Here is a 15,355-nt window from a genome sequence, read left to right as displayed (position 1 = left end):
CCTAGTTCAACCGTTGTCAACCCGAAGGGAGGATTCGAATCTACAAAAGCCATAAGTTTGCGAAGTGGAAAACAAGTTGGATCTGATCCCCAACCGTCCAATTCACGTTCCAATGAGGTTGAAGAGTTGATAATTGAAGAGGAGGAGCAAAGCACCCCCACGGAAAGGGTGGAAACACCTTTACCGCAGGCCCCAAAAGCTCCTAAACCATCCAATTCGGCCAACAAAGGTAAAGAAGTTCCAATTTTGATTAATTCTAACGTTGTTCCTCCAAATGTACCCTTTCCTCCTAGGTTTATGCAATCAAAGAAGGAGGAGGCTGAAAAGGATATTTTGGAAACGTTTAGAAAAGTTCAAGTTAATATACCACTTTTGGATGCAATTAAGCAAGTTCTAAGGTATGCCAAGTTTTTAAAAGAACTTTGCACAACTAGGAAGAGAATTTCGAGCAAAGAGGTTGTCAAGGTAAGTGAAAATGTCTCAGCTGTTTTACAACGTCAATTGCCCACTAAATGCAAGGATCCGGGAAGTTTTACCATTCCTTGTGTAATTGGTAATACTCGTTTTGAATCGGCCATGTTAGATTTAGGTGCATCTATAAATATCATGCCTTATTCAATCTATGCATCTATGCACTTAGGCGAATTGAAAAATGATGGTGTGATTATACAATTGGCCGATCATTCTAATGCCTATCCAAAGGGAGTTTTGGAAGATGTTTTAGTGCAGGTTAATCACTTAATCTTTCCGGCGGATTTCTACGTGCTTGAAATGGACGAGTCGGACCACTTCCCTACATTGCCCATCCTTCTTGGACGTCCATTCATGAAAACGGCTCAAACCAAGATTGATGTAGCCAAAGGATCAGTAACTATGGCATTTGGTGGTGATATGATTAGCTTTAATATTCCTGAATCTGTTGAGAATACTAATGATGTTCGTTTTTGTTGTGCCATTGATGTGATTGAAAATATAGGGCAGAAACGTTCAACACTAATAAAAAAGAAAGTACCTCGAACCACCATCGAGGAGGAAATTGGAGTGAACAACAAGGAGTGCATGACCACACCTCTCAAAACTCCAATTCTGACCGAGAGCAATCCTTGTGCATTTGTTGATAGTGCTGCTACTTCATTGCAGCACATTGGTACGTCACCTAACCCAATTTCAATTCCCATTTCAACTAATAGGTTGTTACCTTCTATGGTGCAGGTACCTAATCAAATGCAAGGTAGTAGGGAAGGGTACATCGATTGTTGGAAGCAACACACCAAAATCAGGAAGGACTACTATCCCGTTCCGTTCAAGGATTCAATGTGTGAGCACTTTGAGGAGCATGTCGTGGAGAATGTACCTCTCCATGCCGTGGGCCCTGTACAAGCTTAAATGGAGGTATCGTCCGGCTGGAAGACGTTAAAGCAAAGGCTTCTTGGGAGGCAACCCATGTATTCAAATAAGGAAGATTTTTTAATAGCCCCACAATCAATTTTGCATTTCTAAAAACCTTCCCTTTTTTGTAGTTTTATTTTGCCATGATTGTCATTTTTATCTGTTGCTTGCTTAATTGTTTTTTGTGTGGGTTTATTTTTGAAACACTAATAGTTATGCACAGTATTTTTACATTCATAAAAAAGGAAAGGAACATTAAGCAAATAAATACAAGAGGGAGCCTTCACAAAGGCTGCTTAAGAGAAGTCTCAGTAGTCAGCGGGGCCTCAGCAGTCGGCGGAGCCCCAGAAGGAAGAGGCATCGGAGGTTGATCATTTGGAGCTTCATTACGCAGTACAGCCCCAGAAGACGAAGGCAAATGCTGTTGGAACAAACCTACAAACCTCTAATGATCAAGTAAAATCTGACCATCAGATTCCTGCATCTGGTCAATCTTCATCTTCATGTTTGTAGCATAATTATGTGCGAGCCTGTGCAACTGTTTATTCTCATGCTTAAGCCCTCTAATCTCCTGCTTGAGATTCATCACTTCAGCCGCTAATGATTTAATTTGACGGGTTCGGGTAAATAAGCGTTGGGCCATATTAGACACGGAACCTGCGCACTGCACACTGAGAGCCAGAGAATCCTTAACAGCCAACTCATCAGACCGTTTGGCAAGTAGTCTGTTATCTTTAGGAGTGACAAGGTTTCTGGCCACCACCGCAGCTGTCATATCATTCTTCATCACCGAATCCCCAACGGTAAAGGGACCAGAAGGGGATATGAAGGATGGGCGCCATATGTTGTCTAGAGAAGGCGGGACTGCCTCTTCACTAAGGTTCAAGTCAAAACTACGGTCGGAGGGGCCAGACATTTTCAGAGGTGTTAAAGAAAGAAGAGGTCGGACAAGTCAAGATCTTAGAAGTGCAAGAATGGAGTTTTTACAGGTAGAAATTCAAGTGTGCTTTGAACATCCTGCGTACCTCTATAAAAATCAGCACGCGATGGGATTTCAGAGATCGAAGAGGCGAGCTCAGAAATCGAAAAGGCCAACTCGAAAATAAAAAAGGTGCTAGCTTTCTCAAAAGCTGGGCTTGCTTAGAAACCACGGCCAATCTTCTTTTCCAGATTTGTCCGCACTTATCACATGCAACCTCTGCACTCGACGGGATTTCAGAGATCGAATAAGCAATTCCAGATATCAGAGTGGCATCTGCTTTTCCAGACGTGTCAGTATCTGTCACATGTAGAGTAAGCTTTACGGAAATCACGGGCAGTTTGTCGAAGCGTCGATTCCAACCATCTACTTTTCCAGACGTGTCAACATTGGTCACATGCAGAGTCAGCTTTGTGAAAATCACGGGCAACTAGTCGAAGCGTTTTTCCAGACGTGTCAACATCTGTGACATGTAGAGTCAACTTTGCAGAAATCACGGGCAGTTTGTCGAAGCGCCGATTCCAGATATCGAAGAGGCACTTGCTTTTCCAGACGTGTCAGCGTCTGTCACATGCACACTCAGCCTTGCAGAAATTACGGGCAATCTATCGAAGATCTCTTGTGAAGTAGAAAGCACGTGAAGCTGTTTTGAGTCCCTTGAGTCTATTCAAACGTTTTTAACTTTGTTTTTATGTTTTTGAGTAAGTTTAGAGGTTTTAGCAAGCCCTCCTAATCCCCAGTTTAGAACGATCCCTACTTATACATATACTACAATTGTCAAAAGATGATTTAATTTAAGTGCTTAACTTTCATCGCATCACTCCATCGGCACCCGGATGCAGTGTTACATGAGCAAGGGGGCCATAGAAACTTCTTTTCGAACGACTCCACTCAAAGTTGGTTGGGAGCATATGCTCCTATCAACTTTACACAAGACACACAAAAGAAGTACTTTGATCCTATTAGATAGGGAAGGTTGAAGAAGCTAGGATAGAAGGGTAGAGTTCAAGAGAGTAGAATGCGTTTAGGAACGTGGAATATAGGAACCCTAATGGGAAAATCTATGGAAGTAGTGGAAGTTATGGTCAGGAGAAGAATAAATATTATGTGCCTACAAGAAACTAAGTGGGTTGGTCATAAGGCAAAGGATCTAGAAAACTCAGGGTTTAAACTCTGGTATTCGGGCATAAATATTACGAGAAACGGTGTTGGCATCATCTTAGACAAGACCTTGACACAAGATGTTGTAGATGTCAAGAGGGTATGAGATAGAATCATGGCAATCAAGGTTGTACTAGGACAAGAACTCATCAATGTCATTAGTGCGTACGCACCTCAAGTAGGGTTGGATACGAGTTCGAATGAGAAATTTTGGGAAGACCTTGGAGACTTGGTGCAAAGAATTGCTCAGACGGAGAAGTTATTTATAGGAGGAGATTTAAATGGACACGTGGGCAAGGAGACAGGCAACTATGGAGGTTTTCATGGTAGCCATGGTTTTGGGGAGAGAAACGAGGATGGGGAAGCTATCTTGGATTTTGCAATGGCATATGATCTCTTCTTAGCCAACACCTTCTTTAAGAAGAGAGAAGAACATGTGATCACCTACAAGAGTGGGTCGTCAAAAACACAAATAGATTTTCTTCTAATGAGGAAAGGGGATCGTATAACTTGTAAGGATTGCAAAGTTATACCGGGAGAGAGCTTGGCTAATCAACATCGCTTGTTAGTGATGGAAGTACATATCAAAAGAGTGAGAAAAAAGAACAAGACTTGGAAGTGCCCAAGGACTAGATGGTGGAATCTAAACGGAGAAAAACAAGCCATTTTCAAAGAGAAAGTAATCACCCAGTGTGTGGGATAGAGAGGGGGAAGCTAGCCAAAGTTGGGATTCCATGGCTAGTTGTATCTAAAAAGTAGCAAAAGAGGTATTAGGAGAGTCCAAGGGCTTTGCTCCACACCAAAAGGAATCTTGGTGGTGGAATGAGGAGGTACAAACAAAAGTGAAGGCTAAGAAGGAATGTTGTAAAGCCTTATACAAGGATAGGACCGATGAAAATGGTGAAAGGTATAGAAGAGCGAAGCAAGAGGCGAAGAAAGCTGTGAGAGAAGCTAAGTTAGTGGCTTATGACGATATGTATAAGCGACTAGATACCAAAGAAGGAGAGTTGGATATCTATAAACTAGTTAGAGCAAGGGAAAAGAAGACAAGGGACCTAAACCAAGTGAGGTGCATCAAGGATGAGGATGGAAAGGTTCTTGCTACAGAGAACGCGATCAAAGACAGATGGAGAGGTTATTTTCATAATCTTTTCAATGAAGGACATGAAATGAGTACTTCTTTAGAGGAGTTGAGTAACTCATAAGAGTGTAGAAACTACTCATTTTATCGTCGAATTAGGAAGGAAGAGTGGTTGTAGCTTTGAAGAAGATGAAGCATAGAAAAGCAGTGGGCCCAGATGATATACCGATCGAAGTGTGGAAAGTCTTGGGAGAGACAAGTATAGCATGGCTCACTGACCTTTTTTAAAGGATTTTGAAAATGAAGAAGATGCCAAATGAGTGGCGAAAGAGCACTTTGGTGCCTATCTACAAGAATAAGGGCGACGTACAAAATTGCATGAACTATAGGGGTATTAAGCTAACGAGTCATACAATGAAGCTCTGGAGAGAGTCATTGAGCATAGATTGAGGCAAGAGACACGGGTTTCGGACAATCAATTCGGGTTCATGCCAGGGCGCTCAACCATGGAGGCAATCTATCTCTTACAAAGATTGAGGGAAAGATATAGAGAAGGGAAAAAGGATTTACACATGGTCTTTATAGATTTGGAAAAAGTGTATGATAAGGTCCCAAGAGACATTCTCTGGAGGATTTTGGAGAAGAAAGGAGTACGAGTAGCATATATCCAAGCTATAAAAGATATGTATGAAGGAGCAAATACTGCCGTAAGAACTCATGAAGGACAAACAGAAAGTTTCCCCATAACTGTAGGATTGCATCAAGGCTCATCCTTAAGTCCTTACCTTTTTGCGTTGGTAATGGATGAGTTAACATGACATATTCAAGATGATATTCCTTGGTGTATGCTTTTCGCAGACGATATAGTGTTGATAGATGAAACTCAGGAAGGGGTAAATGTGAAGCTTAACCTTTGGAGAGAAGTGTTGGAATCTAAAGGTCTTCGCCTAAACCGATCAAAGACAGAATATATGGAGTGCAAGTTCAGTGCAAATGGAGGCCAAAATGAGTTAAGGTGAGGATCGGAGATCAGGAAATACCAACGAGCGACTGTTTTCGCTACCTAGGATCTATCTTGCAAAAGAACAGAGAATTAGATGGAGATCTCAACCATAGAATACAAGCTGGATGGATGAAGTGGAAGAGTGCATCCGGCGTGTTGTGTGACTGTCGTATGCCACTGAAGTTCAAGGGAAAATTTTATAGGACGACAATAAGGCCAGCGATGCTGTATGGCACAGAATGTTGGGCGGTGAAGCATCAACACGTACACAAAATGGGTGTAGTGGAGATGAATATGTTTCGTTGGATGTGTGGGCACACGAGAAAGGATAAGATTAGGAATGAGGATATCCGAGGTAAAGTAGGAGTAGCCAAAATTGTAGGAAAGTTGAGAGAAAATCGGTTACAGTGGTTTGGACATGTGCAAAGAAGGCCTACTGACGCTCCTATTAGAAGATACGACTACGGGATAGAGGTTCAGGGCCCAAGGGGTAGAGGAAGACCTAGGAAAACTTTGGAAGAGACTCTAAGAAAAGACTTAGAGTACTTGGATCTAACAGAGGACATGACACAGGACCAAGCACAATGGTGTTCTAAGATTCATATAGCCGACCTCACTTAGTGACTTGGATTTTTCAAGTCTCCAATCGAGAAGTTTTCCTCACTCGAGAAATTAAGGGAACACTACCTCAACCTACATGCTTCACTCACAAAGCTTTAACATACAAGCTTCAAGAAAAGAAAAATTCAAAGAACTTAGTGAAGAAGGCTTTGGTGTATTTAACACAATACGTTGAAATGAAGCAAAGCTTATTTATTGATATCTCCGATAAGTTACAAATATGCACATATACATGAGTCAAAATAAACAAACAAGAGGGGGCATTCACAAAGGTTGCTTAGGAGAAGTCTTAGCAGTCGGTAAAGCCCCAGAAAGAGAAGGCACCGGAGGGTGATCACTAGGAGCCTCAGTACTGGACAGAACCCTAGAAGGAAGACGCATTGGAGGCTGATCATTTGGAGCTTCATTACGCGGTACAGCTCCAGAAGACGAAGGCAATAAATGCCTTTGGAATAAACCCACAAACCTCTGATGATCAAGTAAAATCTGACCATCAGATTCCTTCATCTGGTCAAGCTTCCTCTTCATATTTGTAGCATAGTCATGTGCGAGCCTGTGCAACTGTTTATTCTCATGCTTGAGCCCTCTAATCTCCTGCTTGAGACTCATCACTTCAACCGCCAATGATTCAACTTGGCGGGTTCGAGCAAATAGGCGTTGGACCATATTCGACACAGAACCTCCACACTGAACACTAAGAGCCAGAGAATCCTTAACAGCTAACTCATCAGACCGTTTGGAAAGAAATCTGTTATCTTCGGGAGTAAGAATATTCGTGGCCATCACCGCAGCGATCATATCATTCTTTATCACAGAATCCTCAACGGTAAGAGGACTACTAGGGGATAAGAAGGATGGGCGCCATATGTTGTCTGGAGAAGGTGCGGCTGCCTCTTCACCAAGGTTCAAGTCAAAACGACGGTCGGAAGGGCTAGACATTTTCAAAGGTGTTGAAGAGAGAAGAGGTCGGACAAATCAAGATCTTAGAAGTGCAAGAAGGGAGCTTCTACTGGTGGAGATTCAAGTGTACTTTGGAACTTAATGCCAGCCTCTATAAAAATCTGCACTTGACGGAGCTTCAGAAATCGAAGAGGCGTCTGCTCAGAAATCGAATAGGCGTTTCCTTTCTCAAAAGCTAGGCTACTCAGAGACCACGAGGGCCGATCTAAGAGATCGAATAGGCGTTTGCTTTCTCAAAAGCTGGGCTGCTCAAATACCATGAGGGCCGATCTCAAAAATAAAAAAGGCGCTTGCTTTCTCAAAAGTTGGGCTGCTCAAAGACCACGAGGGCCGATCTCAAAAATCGAAGAGGCGCTTGCTTTCTCAAAAGCTGGGCTGCTCAGAGATCACGAGGGCCAATCTCAGAAATCGAAGAGGCACCTGCTTTCTCAGCCTTATCAGCAACTGTCACATGCACACTCAGCTTTGCAAAAATTATGGGCAATCTGTCGAAGATTTCTGGTGAAGTAGAAAACACGTGAATCTTACTATTCAATCATCCACTGTCCACACCCAACATCAGTTCATGGGTACCACAGATAACTTTGCCAAAGATCTCTGACAAAGTTTAGACACGTGAAGCTTGCAGCTCTCACTACATCGCTATGACCAAGAAGGGTAAAAGAATAGCAAAGAAACAGCTGTAACAAAGTTTAGACACATAAATTTTGAAGGTTTAGCTACCATATTATTACCCACAAGGGTAAAGGAAGAGCACCATTGCTGGATAATTGGAAAGTCCATGTGTGTCAACCTCTGTGCTCCGTGGCAAGGTAGACTAGCAAAATACCCAACCTTTACTCACATTCGAGAAAACACTCCCAACAAGATTGCTTGCTCCAAAATCGAAGAGGCACCACCCTCCGAATCTCAAAAGCCAGACTCCCAACAGGATTACTTTCTCAAAAATCGAAGAGACATCGCTCTTCGAATTTCAAGAGCCAGACTCCCAACAGGATTGCTTTCTCAAAAATCGAAGAGGCACCGTTCTCCGAATCTTGAGAGCCAGATCCCCGACAGGATCGCTTGTTCAAAAACCGAAGAGGCATCGTTTTCTCAACTTCGAGAGCCAGATCTCCTTGGATAAAGCTTGTCTGTAATCTTCACATGCAACATCAACTTTCCAGATACCACAGACCACTTTTTCAAAGTGCTCTGACAGAGTTAAAACACATGAAGTTGGCAGCTCCCACTACAGTGCTATGACCAAGAAGGGAAAAGGAATAGCATTACTACTTGTTGTTAGGGAGACTCCTATATATGTCGACCTTCATCCTTAACGGATAGGTAGACCTGTAAAAATGCTTAACCCTTCTTCATATCTGAGAGGGCACTCTCAACGAAGCCTTTCGAAATACTCAGCTTTCTTTCCCCCCGATAATACCTCTGTAAACAAGCTACACCATAGCAAGAATATCTCATATCATCAGGGTTAAAAGCAAGAGTATCCCATATCATGATTTTTCCCTATCTTTTTCTTTGGCCTTGTTCTTACCTGCAAGACAAAGAGAAAGAGAGCAATCAGTCAGCACTTGGAATCAAGCTTCCAGTTAGGAACTGACTGCCTGGTGATAGGAGCATATTTATGCGACTGAGTTAGCTTGTTCTTATGCATTTATGTTGTTATTTCTTAGTTAATTATGTATTTTAAGCTATTTACGTGTGTTTGTAGGTCCATAGGCCTTATGAAGCAATAAGATGCATTTCGGTGCATTTTAGTGCATTTTGGAGCAGTTTTGGGCTTGGAATGAATAGCACATGCATGGAGCAAGGTGGATGGACGAAATTGAAGACTAAAGAGGCTAGGAATGTGTTAAAGAGAAAGAAGAATTAATGTAAAAAGGACAAAGAGCTCAGCCACAAAGGGGTGTCACTCCACCATTCAGCTTTCCATCATTGTCGTGCACCACTCATTGAACTCAATTGCTACACCATTCCTTGTTCCCTCCATCATTTCAAATTCATGCATCATTACATTGAATCATTGCACTCAATTGCTACACCATTCTATTTTACCCCCATGCTTTGCATCATCACTTCACTTTCACCTTTGAATCATTTCAAACACCACTCATTGCACTCAATTGCTACACCACTCCATGTTCCCCTCCATTTCCATGCACTTCCTCCATAAAAGGAAGTGTGTGTAACATAAATTTAGTTCATACTTTGTTAGATCATTCACTCCCATTTCAACACAACCTTCATCCAAACATATCCATTCATCTTCACATCCATTCCTCCATACAAACAAACCTTCAAACACTCACCAACACCTTGTGCCGTAGCAAAGGAAAGGAAGGAAAGTGCTTGGATGTGCTTGCCGCCAACTTGGATCGTTAGAGCGTTTAGGTGTTTTCTTTCTTTTGTTTCTAATGTTTAAATTCATTTCCTTTTGTTTTGTTGTAAATATGAGTGGCTAAACCCCTCTTGGCTAGGGATGATTTCAAAGCCATGATTATGTGTGCAATATAATTTGATAAATTCCAGTTATGAACTCTTGAATCGTGAATGCAATTGGCTTAACTATTTGATTGATAACTTATTTGTATTTGTTAATTAAGGGTCCACACTTAATTGGCATGCATAAATCCATTGCTAGAATATAAGGAAGTTTCACATAATCGTTACAAACTTATATTCACATGTAGTTAAGGTCGCTTATAAATGATCGCGTTAAGTTCAATTCCTAGCATGAGTGACATAATGTCATAGTTGCAAGTGCTTTGTCAATGCTTATGATTTTCATTAAACGTAATGATCTTTGATTGTATCTCTATTATGATGTCATGTAGGGAACTTTAGAAGAATGTTTTGGGTTGTCGAATGATGTCATCCAATCCAATAAAACAAGGAAAATCTGAGAGTTAACTAGTGATGTCACGGTTAATTTGGAGCATTGTCGTTCATAATTCAATGAAGTAGTAACTGGAAATCAAGTTATTTGCATACATGTCATGTGTGGAGAAAAAGCCTCTAGCTATCCCATCCATCATCTTATTTCTCAAATTTGTTTTACAATCTGTTTAGTTTTTCATACTTGTTTGTTTGTTTCAACTTCATCCCAATCAAACCCCCCCCCTTTTAGTTTCTTGTTTCAAAGTGTTTCAAATCTATTTTAGTTTGTGTTTTTAAGTGTTTTTAATCATGTAAAATTCAATTTTCGTCCAAAGTCATTCCTAGTATCTAGTTTAAGTTTATTTGGTTGTTTTAAGCTGTTTTGAGTATTTTAAGTTTGCTTTGAGTATTGTGAATCTTGTTAAGTGTTTTTAAGTTTAATTTTATGTTTTTGAGTCAGTTTAGAGGTTATTAGCAAGCCCTCCAAATCCCCGATCCAGAACAATCCCTACTTATACTTGTACTACAATTGTCAAAAGAGGGTTAAATTTGTGTGTTAAGATAATTTTCGCATCAAGTTTTTGGTGCCGTTGCCGGGGATTAGCAACTTTGCTAATCCCTTGTTATTTCTTTTTGTTTATTTTCATGTGTTTTTGCTCCTAGTTGATGACTTTACTTGTTTTCTTATTTTAGGTGGTTTATGACTCGAAGTTCTCAACCTGTTCATAAGCACATTCTTGACTTTGACGACGATTTTGAACGAACTTTGAGACAAGCAAGGAATCAACAAGAACCCCAACCATCTCAACCGGCTCAGATTTTTGAAAAAGTACAAGACATGGCAGCGGACAATCGAACAATCAATGAGCTTTCTACTTCGGGATTGGACAATGCTGCACCACTTTGCATTCAATACCTCGTGGCTGCCCAAGGAAAGACCGATGAGTTCAAATTAAAGTCCAGTTTATTGCACCATATTCCTAAGTTCCATGGGTTGTCCATGGAAGATCCTAATAAACATTTGAAGGAGTTCGAGGTTGTTTGTTCGAGCATGACCCCTGTGAATGTTGATGAGAGCATTCTGAAAATGAAGGCTTTTCCCTTTTCTCTCTTGGAAAAGGCTAAAGATTGGTTGTATGAACGCCCCGGAACTGTCACATCATGGGAGAGTATGAAACGGCATTTTTGGAGAAGTTTTTCCCAACTTTTCTAGTCATTCTACTACGCAAAAGGATTAGTGGCATTCAGCAAAACCAAGGATCATCATTTCCCACTTACTATGAACATTTTAAAACCCTTGTTGCTTCATGTCTACAGCATCAAATGAAGGAGGAGCTTCTTCTTCAATATTTCTACGAAGGGTTTCTACCCATTGAACACCAAATGCTAGACGCCTCAGCGGGGGGAGCTTTGGTAGACAAAACACCCATGGCTGCCAAGACCTTAATTGCTAACCGAGCATTGAATGCTCAAAAATATGAAGGCGTTGGTCAAATAGACATCCCACGGCAGTAACATGTTAATGAGGTAAGTGCTATTTCCGAACTTAAAAATCAAATGGCTAATCTTACTACACTTCTTTAACAGGTGGTTGAAATACCAAAGGTACAAAGTGTAGCTGCTTGTGGCTTGTACTTAATGCAAGGACATCTCACGGATAATTGCCCTCAATTGATCGAGAATGATGGGTTGGAATCTGCCAATGCCGTGGGTTTTCAAGGCCACAATCAGCAACATAATGACCCCTACTCCAACACTTACAATCCAAGGTGGAGAGATCATCCAAATTTCAAGTGAAGAGAACCACAACAATCTGCCCAACAAAGAGGATTTCGGCCACAAACCCCTGGGATGTATCAAAGGCCATATGTACCCACTCAAGTCCAACCACAATCTACCCAAACCAATTCAGGTACATCCATGGATAATGATCAAATTGTTCAATTACTAACTTCTTTAGTGCAGGGGCAGCAAAATCAAAATAAAACAATGCTCAATCAAGCTAAGGAGGTGGATGAATTGAAGAAACAAATGGGCCAAATGGCGGAGTTCATGGGGCAAATCAAAGAGCAAGGCAAACTGCCTAGCACAACCATTGTGAATCTAAGGGGAGGATTTGAATCCGTAAAGGCCATTACCTTGAGAAGTGGAAAAGAAGTTGGAACGGACCCCCAACCATCAAAATCTGCCCAAACGGAGGACGAGAAGCTGCAACAAGAGGAGGATGTCCAACACACACCCACGACAAGGAAGGAAACAACCTTGCCGTGCACTCCTACACTCCTTAATCCATCCAATATGTCCACCACAGGTAAGAAAGGTTCCAATTCGGTTAATTCTAACGTTATTCCACCAAATGCACCTTTCCCTCATAGATTCATGCAAACACAGAATGAAGAAAATGAAAGAGACATCCTTGAAACATTCAGAAAAGTACAAGTCAATATTCCACTCTTAGATGCCATCAAACAAATCCCGAAGTACGCTAAGTTTTAAAAGAAGCTTTGCACAACAAGAAACCGGATTCAGGAGAAAGAGGTGGTACATGTGAATGAGAATGTCTCTGCAATGTTGCAAAGGAAGCTGCCACCCAAATGCAAAGATCCAGGTAGTTTCACTATCCCTTATGTTATTGGAAATACGAGGTTTGAACATGCTATGCTAGATCTAGGTGCATCAATTAATGTCATGCCATATTCTGTTTATACATCTATGAATCTAGGAGAGCTTAAACATGATGGTGTTGTTATTCAACTAGCCAATCGATCTAATGCCTACCCGAAAGGAGTTTTGGAGGATGTTATAGTGCAGGTAGACCATTTGATTTTTCCTGCAGATTTCTATGTGCTTGACATGGAGGATGCAGCCCACTCTCCACCACCATCAATCTTACTTGGACGACCTTTTATGAAAATAGCTCAAACTAAGATTGATGTGGCCAATAGAGCATTAACAATGGCATTTGGTGGTGATATGATTCACTTTAAAATTCCTGAATCTAATGTGAGTCTTACTGATGTTCGTTCTTGTTTTGCCATTGATGTAGTTGAAAACATAGGACAAGAACCTTCAGCACCAACCAAGAAGGATGAATTTCCAACCACCAACGAAGAGGAAATTGGAGTGGAGCACAAAGAACACACCACTAACCTCCAAATGCATAATCTGGCCGAAAGCACATTTGGAAAATCTGTTGACAGTGCTGCCACTTCATTGCAACACATTGGTAAACCAACTATTCCAATTTCGATTCCCATTTCAACTAATAGGTTGTTACCTTGTATGTGTTGGAAATGTGCCCTAAAACCAATCATATGATGACACTTTACGGACATTTCACAAGTTAAACTAATGTAGTTTAAATATAAAGGGCAAAGATTATTGTTGTAAGCCGTCTCATATAAATGTTATATGCTTAAATGATAAGTCCAAGGAATATGTGATTGGGAGAATGCAATCTAAAGAAGTTAGATTCATGAGACCATTCTTTCGTATACATATCCTAAACGTTCCTGATCATAGGATTGCCAATTAGGCATTGACAGTCCGTTAAGATCAGTACGTGCTGTGTCTTCTCTCAAGGAGAGTGACTAGTCTCGAGTCATTGGTGTGTGTGACATCAAGACAAGTACGTAGGTGCTCAATAGAGAATGAGTTCACTGAACACGATCAACGAAGAGTTCTCATATTCATGTCACATGAGAACTCATGGTTGGGATAATGCAAAGTAGTCCTTTGACCTGAGGCATCATAGTTGTCTTGTGGTTAAGTTCTTGATCTTTGATTATGTCAAAAGTCACTCCAAAAGGAGGGTGTCCACGGCATAGTTGGGGTTAAGCCACTTAGCCATGGAGGCAAGTGAATGCGCAACAAGGGATCTCTAACCTTCAAACTGTTTAAATCAATGATTGGATTATAGTATTTTAATTGATTGTCTCTATAGTAGAGATGATATGGTAGTGTTAACTATTTAGAATATAACTGAGTTGTGATACCTCTAAAACATAAATTACGAGTTGGTCATAGATGGATGCTTTGGATCGTTAGATCCGGATCCAATACCTTCTTGTTAAAATTGTATAGAGGCGAAATGTTCGAATCTTTATTCTTTTGGAAAGAAGAAAGAATCACAAAGTTGTTGAGGTTAATTCACTTAGATGTTAGTGGCACTTGTCCACAAACAAAATACTACTCATGTTGTATGACATTCACCGAAGATCACTCTCGGTTGGACTATAGTTTATTTTGAATAAACACAAGTCCGAATACTTTGCAAAAGGTTTCAAAGAATTCAAGAAATGTAAGTTGATGAGTAAGACGTCTAAAGTATTTACATCCTTAGATTTGATCCAAGGAATGGTAACACTTTAGAATAGTTTTCTTGAAAGATATCAAGTAAAGAAGCATCATATGATAATGGATTTCTCCATAAGGAGAAGAACGAACTTGAATAAGATTTAGTTCATTGGATATTATCAATTACCCATATATAGAATATATACTTCTAAGAAAATATGATTGTCAATTAGAAGATCTTCCAAAAATTTTCATGACTCCATAGGATGTAGTTGGAAAGAAAGACAAATCTTAATCATGTTAAGATTTGGGGTTGTGTGCTAATAAGCAATATTTGTTTGATAACAATCTTGTGGGATATCCGTAAATTAACTTTTGGATATCACTTCTATAAACCAACTAACAAATGTTGTTTTGTTGGGTAGTTCATTGTAATCCTACAATGTGATTTGCCTAAGAGCAAATGAACGAGGGATAGAACTCAAAGAATGGGTTCTTTGAGAGACAAGATGATAATCAACAAATATAACAACCTAGTTCCTATACCACAAGCTCCAAGGTAGTCAAGAAGGATTTATAAACCGTCTTAGTTGAATGGTTTGAACTTTATGACTATGTCATAGAGTTGCACCTCTTAATTCGAAGAAATAAGAATGAAAATCCTTATGACTACATTGAGTGTATATATGATATATACTCAAGGAAATGGTAAAGTACCATTTGACCCGAAATAATGAAACCTTCATAAGCTAATTGGTAGCTTAAGGTAACTACAATAAAAAAGAATGGTTGACTTTGAAGAAACCATCTTTGACGTAGTCTTGGTTTCAATTAATTCGAGGATAGCTAGCTACAACTAAATGGTGATTCAATGTTTGGACATAATATGGGTTTCCAAAACCATTATTAAGATGGTCTTAATAATATATGTCTAAAACTATGAATCACAAGACATGTAAGTTGTAGAGATCCATCCATCATGAATCTA

Source organism: Malus sylvestris, chromosome 6 (assembly GCF_916048215.2).
Source record: "Malus sylvestris chromosome 6, drMalSylv7.2, whole genome shotgun sequence".
NCBI classification, from domain to species: Eukaryota; Viridiplantae; Streptophyta; class Magnoliopsida; order Rosales; family Rosaceae; genus Malus; species Malus sylvestris.
This window is presented reverse-complemented; position numbering follows the sequence as displayed.